Source organism: Monomorium pharaonis, chromosome 2 (genome assembly GCF_013373865.1).
Source record: "Monomorium pharaonis isolate MP-MQ-018 chromosome 2, ASM1337386v2, whole genome shotgun sequence".
NCBI lineage: Eukaryota > Metazoa > Arthropoda > Insecta > Hymenoptera > Formicidae > Monomorium > Monomorium pharaonis.
In genome coordinates this window covers 22,925,886-22,932,587 of record NC_050468.1, presented here as the reverse complement: position 1 = coordinate 22,932,587, position 6,702 = coordinate 22,925,886, and the positions used below count along the sequence as shown (strand labels likewise).

The window sequence follows — 6,702 nt, the reverse complement described above, 5'->3', positions numbered from 1 at the left end:
ATTTATCTGAAAGTGAGACTATCACTCAGTAATGTAAGTATTTTATACTCACATATAGTGATCGTACATGTACCAATTTCACTAAAAATCGCCTATAGTGAGTAAGTTTCCACCGAGAGTTCAAATTTGGTTAGAGTCGGGCCAATTAGCCAATAGTTATGCTGGTTACAACGGAAATAATCCAATTTCTGTTGTGACCAGCATTATACCGAGCGAATCAAGCGATTTGATATGGATATAATACTTTGGCTTGTTCTTTTTAGCTGCACTACTGCACTGATGCAATAGGTTAACATGAGAAAAAATATATTTGTCTCACTTTAACTTGTTGCACCAGTGCATCAGTGCAGCTAAAAAGAACAGGCCACTTGATACGCATACCAAGTGCTCGGTGTAAACTAGAGGTTTGTTTTTTATTCCTGCATTGCTGCACTAGTGCAATAAGTAAGAATGAGAAAAAATATATTTGTCTTATTCTAACTTATTGCGCCAATGCAGCAGTGCAGAAATAAAAAACAAACCTTAGGTCGCTTCTCAATCGCGAGTATCAGACCAAGGCTGCATTCCGTTTCAATGCATGATGCGCATAATGCATTGTTTATCCTTGTTTAACGTTTGATAAACAACAAGGATGAACGATGCATCATGCGTATCATGCATGAAACGGAACGCACCCCAAGTTGATACGCGTATCAATCAAAAGATGTTAGCGCGCTGTAAACGCTTAATTCGATTCAAATTGAATCAAGTGTATATATACTGCTGCTGCTGGCTTGTGCCAGCCATGTTGTTAGATTGAGATTAAAAATTAGAAAGTTAGAATAGAAGTTTTTATATCAACAGTGAAAATGGCATTCAGCAGACTCAGCAGCTAAGTAGCAATCGAACATGATTGGTTCTGACTTATAAAACCAACAAATCAACGGCAATGGCCGCATTCAGCAGACACAACTGTTGAGTGAGCGCTCAGTGATTCTTTAATATAATTGGTTAGATCTAAAGGTATTAACCAATCATATTAAAGAATCACTGAACGCTCACTCAACAGTTGTGTCTACTAAACGCGGCCATTATTCAACGGAAAATCTAGGACGGGATTCATAGACCGATCTTAAGCTCAAGCATTGTCTTAAGTCTAACTTCGAGCCGACTTGAGACTTACTTAACCAATGAAATAACAGCATTGACGTCTCAAGATCGTGCTTAAGCTGGAACTTGAATAAAATTCGACTATGAATTCCGGCCCTAGTAATGTTGCTCAACTATTGAGTCTGCTAAATGTAGCCAATCCGACGCGTCGAAACTTTACTGTTATGGTTATGTCAATTCATGTGTGAGGGCCTTTAGTACAGAGATGAGCGAAAAGGCGGTCGCCCATTGGACATCGCGCGTTGCGCGCGACAAAAATCGCGTTGGTCTGCTCAAGTCATTATGGCGAAAACGTGAAAAGTACAAAGTTTCATGTAACTATCTCTTTTTATTGGTGTTGAAAGAAAGAGACAATAACTTGAAACTTTTCATTTTTCACGTTTTCGCCTTAGGGGAAAAATTACATCGATACCCTGAGAGGTTAGATAACCACATAGACCTTATAGATATGGACCGGCAATTACCGGTTTATACAGTTTGTGTATAGAAAACGGCGTCCAGAAGAGGTGCGAAAGAGAACAGACTTTTTAGTACTTCTTTCTCTAAAGTTACCGAAAATAACTATCGCGCATGTCAATGCAACATATGCATACATACATACATATACATATATTTCTTATTCTAGGTATATCTATCGATAGGTAATATCTATCGATAGGTATCTATTATTTGATTTTATTTATTTAGAAAGAATGTTTATCTGTGCTAAGTAAAGTTTATCAAGAAGTTAAAACTATCGGTCTTAATTCTTCTTTTTAATTCTAGTAATACAAATACATGACAAAATAATTTTTTTCAATAAAAAAAACTAATTTTTTAAATTTTATTTTTTTATGATTAATATTTGATAATAATTTATTCTAATATATTTTCTAAAATATTTTATCATAAAATTTTTATATAGCACAATTTTTTGACTTTCAAAAGCATTTCTCTCTCTCTCTCTCTCTCTCTCTCTCTCTCTCTCTCTCTTTCTCTCTCTTTCTCCTGTAGAATATATTTTATTCTTAAATGTTTTAATTATTATACATATACGATTGATCATTATGTTTTTTGTCCTTAATACGTCTTGACCAATTTCCTGCATCAATTCTTGCTTCTCATAAACCTTCAATTAAAAATAATTAACATAGACCAAAATTGTATCTCTCACTTACAATTAGATATTTTATTTTTATCGTTTACATTTATATAAATCTATTTCATATATGACAAAATACATAATGTAAGCAATGTTATTATTAAATTAAATAACACAATATCGAAAAAATAAAATAACTTTAGTATATTAAAAATATGTATAATATTAAAAATTACAGAAAACGAAACATATGTTTCTTACTATAATTATTTATGATAAAATTTATATTTTTATGATCCATAACATAAATTACCATTTACATAGATAACATAGAACACAGTTTATATAATTAATTTATATTGTATTCACAGATTATTTATATTTCATATGTAAATGATTAACTCTGATAGAACTACCCTTTAAACTGTACTTTTTCCTTCCAAATATATCAGATTTGGAGACCCTTATGTACAGGTGGTAGGTAGTTCGGAGCGTCTCAGTTAAAGGGCGCTTATATCGCAAGCACGAGGGTGTGTCGAGGGCGCAGACGCGTACCTTATGGATTTTACCCCCTCACGTTGGTGGCGTCGGGTAAGGTGAGTCTTGGTGAGTACTGAAGGGGAGTAGGGCGAGGGAAAGGGAGGGTGATTGTTCGAACGCTGCCCGCGTCTGTGAAAGGGAGAAGGAGCGATGCGCGAACCGGGCGTGGAGGGAGGAGAAGTTGGAGGAGGAAGAAGAGAAGAAGGAGAAAGAGGAGCAGGCGGTGGAGAGGAAGGGGATGGGGGACCACCACCGAAACGACAGAAGCGACGGGTTGGGCCGGCCGTCTACAACGCGTGACCTGCCCGATGTTGCGGGGATGAACGAGTCCGCGCATATACCACTGTGTACAATTCGACGAAAGGGCTCTGACATGTGACCGGGTCGGAGTTTACATCGTCCCGGGGTGCGTCCCTCCGTCCGTCTGTCGGGCAAGTTCCTGTGTGAGAACTTCCGTGGTTAACCACGTGACGATCTTGGTGAGTTTCTCTTATCTCTCATAGGAATCTGCATGTATCGATGAAAGGGAGGGATGAATTTTCTAATGGTGGTTTCATAGAACTTTGAATATCAAGGAATGAAAGTGTGGTTCTCATGAATTTTAGATACGCGAAGGTGAGACGATTAAAATATTTATCAGTTACAATTATCAATTATTATCATGTTTTATTTTATTATGCATTTTACAAAAATTAAATTTTTAATAACATATATGATTTATAATATATTTGTGCTCAAAAACCAATAACAAGCTTTTAATTCAAGCGTTTTTTATTTATCTTTTGAAGTCAATTTCCTCAAAAAATTAAAATATTATTTTTTATGCTTTAAAAAATAAAATAATAATACTACAAAATGTTTAGAAAATAAAACTTTTTCTCAATTTCTTTGCTAGTCTTCTTTTCTAAATTCTTTTTAGATTTACTTTACATAAAAATTAAACTTATCCGATTATAATGCTTATGAGTGCTATTCTAAATTTTACATTTTATATATACTACTTTAAAATTCTAAGAAATTTGCATTTTTATTTTAATATGAAATAAATAAATTTATATATGTATACATAATTATTTAAAATGAAATAATTTTTAATACTTTTAATATTTCGCATTAGAAAAAAATTAGTTAATCAAGTTCAAAACACAAATACAAATAAAGAATATAATGAAAATAACGATAAGTTATTATTTTATCAATTATAATGAAAGTTCTATGTGAACATTTTGAATATGTATATGTATAAGTGTAAAATTTTTTTTTTAATGCAAATAGCGAAAGATAATAGTCAATAAGCTAATTAAGAAGATTAAAAACATAAAATATTAATTCTCAAATGGATAAATAAAAATAATAAATTAATATGTACTTTTCGACTGAGTTTCTCTCGATATAAACTGTAATACTTAAAAGAAAAGTCGAGACCAAAATTGATTAAAATATAATTTAGGTCAAAGTGACAACATAATGATGATAAAAGAAGATGGATGGACTAAATTAATATTAAAATAAATATAAGAAATTCACTATTTATTCACATTTGAAAATAAATATATCTTTATTTTTTTAATTCTTAATTGACTCGTATTATTATCTTTTCTTCTTTATATTTGTATGCATTGAGCTTAATTTATGTCAAGCTTGATTAATTAATTATTTTTCTATGCAAGGTATTAAAAGAGAAGTAATTTTATTTTAAATGCATAGAATATTTTATATTAAACTGTAAATTTTTCAGAATTTTGAAATAATATAGTGTAAAATTTCAAACAACGCTGATATAATTAATCAGATGAATTTAGCTTTTATGTAGAGCAATAATTCAGAAATTAAAAAATTCTTCTTATATTCAATAATTTATTATTATCACAAATATGAGAGATGTGTGTGTGTATTTAGGGTTCTGGGTTGGGTAGTAATTAGTTAAACAGTTGAAAGTTAATAATAAAGTTAAAAAGTTAATAACTTTTAATTTAATTTAATTAATTTTAAATGATTTAATGTTTAACTTTAACTAGTTATTTTATAAACTTTAACTTAGTAACTTTTTTCCTAAATTAAAAATTTTATCCGAGTAAAAGAAAAAATTATAAAATAAAAATACATTTCTGCATGAAAACAATATTTTTTGTTATTTCATATAATTAATATTATAACTTAATTTACAAATAAAATATTAAATATATTTGCTGGTTTTTTTGAATTAAATAAATTATATGACTGTTTAATTTAATATAAGTAAAGCTTCTAAAAATTACCTTTTACTTTAACTTGAATTAAATTAAACTTAAGGTAACTTTTTAACTGAGTTAAGTATTTTATTTATGTAACTTTTAATTTAACTGAATTAATTTTATAATCCATTAACTTTAATTTAATTAAGTTAATAAAAAATATATTAACTTATCCAACCCTGGTGTGTATATGTATATAAATACAAATATATATATATATATATACATAACAATGTTAAATTTATACTAGAGCTACAAATCATTAGTTAAATTACTTGATTTAAATTATATTAACAAAAATCAAGGTATATTATCACTGAGAAAATACATATATCAATTCTCTTTTGAGGCATATGTTTGAAAAAACCAATAAATTTATGAATTTTCGTGATTATAATTATATTTCAGTTGACTTAAAGTTTTATCAACTGTACAAATTTTATAATACGACATTTTGATTCTTGTTTTCTAATTTAAAAAATAATATTTTGTGCACTGGCGCATATTATAAATAATTTACATGGCGTTGTTTGTCTCTTCATCAATAGGTTCGTCGCATAGTTAAGAAAATAGTTTTGCTTTCTTAACTTTACTCTCTATTGTGTCATAAAGTCTCATGCGCGACTGTCCTTCTCAACATCTTATACCCCTTTTCTTTATTTTGCAACTCGACGCGCCGTCAAGGATTGCAATTCTCGCGAGACTATAACGTCGCGAACTTTCTTGACATATGTACATTTATCGAACTCCATTTGTGGAATTGCAAAATGTATCGCCTAGTATGTTCTACGGCAAACTATTGCATTTTTAAAGATAACAGAGTAAGTTAAACATAAATTGAAAATAAATAAATATTGCAGAAAGAGAATTTTAAATGTGTCGATTTTGGTTTTGCTAAGCAAAACAAGATGTATAATCCATATATAATCGAAAAGATGTTACAAGTGTAAAGAAGGAAATAAGTACTGGGAAAAGTATAATAAATTCAATTGCTTATGAAATTTAAAAGAAAGTACAGAAACCAATGAAAAGTACGAGTAAAAAGAATTTTTTTACATTTTTCACATTTAATTTGAGAATCTCAAGATCTAAAAATGATGAATTTAAATCGAAATAAAATGTCAATTTGTAATTTACATGGTCAAATTAATTTCAAAAATTGAAGTAGATATATGAAGAATGCAAGAATGAAACAGAAGGAGAGGCACGACAGAAATAAATTTTTCGCGTCGTTAATATAAGCGACTGCAACTACGGAATCCGAGTAATTTTCATCCATTTGGGGGATGAGTTCGGATGCATTGTGCAACGAAGAAATATGTATATTCCAACGTTACGAGAAGAAACATTGATGTTTCGTGCGAGAAGTTCAATGCTTACGATCGCGTGCCGTAGGCCGAATATACACATACATGCATTATACATACATACATACACATCGAATACATATCGAGTACATAACGGAGGCACAGCCGGCCTGACTTGATTACTTTGGCGCACTTGTCGTGGGGTTTGGATATAGAAGGCGATAGAGGGTTGCGCTCGCGTGTGGTTGCCACACGGTGGTGGAGCACGGCACAGGGGAGGCTCGAGGTGTGTGAGCGTGAAAGTTGATTCACGCTCGTAGTACAACGGTACAGGCCTCTTTGCGATTGTACCTCGATAAAGGCGATAGCGACACCGGTATATAACAGCCGA

At 31.0% G+C, this 6,702-nt stretch overlaps 1 protein-coding gene across 2 annotated transcripts in view; it reads left to right on the top strand.

The window, feature by feature from the left end:
- The first annotated feature begins 3,041 nt into the window (after positions 1–3,041).
- The window catches only part of LOC105830600 (glycoprotein 3-alpha-L-fucosyltransferase A), a 36,161-nt gene continuing 32,500 nt past the window's right edge, over positions 3,042–6,702 (top strand). The window contains exon 1 of one of the 2 annotated variants that reach the window (XM_036282487.1): positions 3,042–3,249. The gene's annotated coding sequence lies outside the window, so the exon portion shown is untranslated. The remainder of the gene's footprint in view (positions 3,250–6,702) is intronic. The other variant, XM_036282488.1, reaches the window with a different exon arrangement.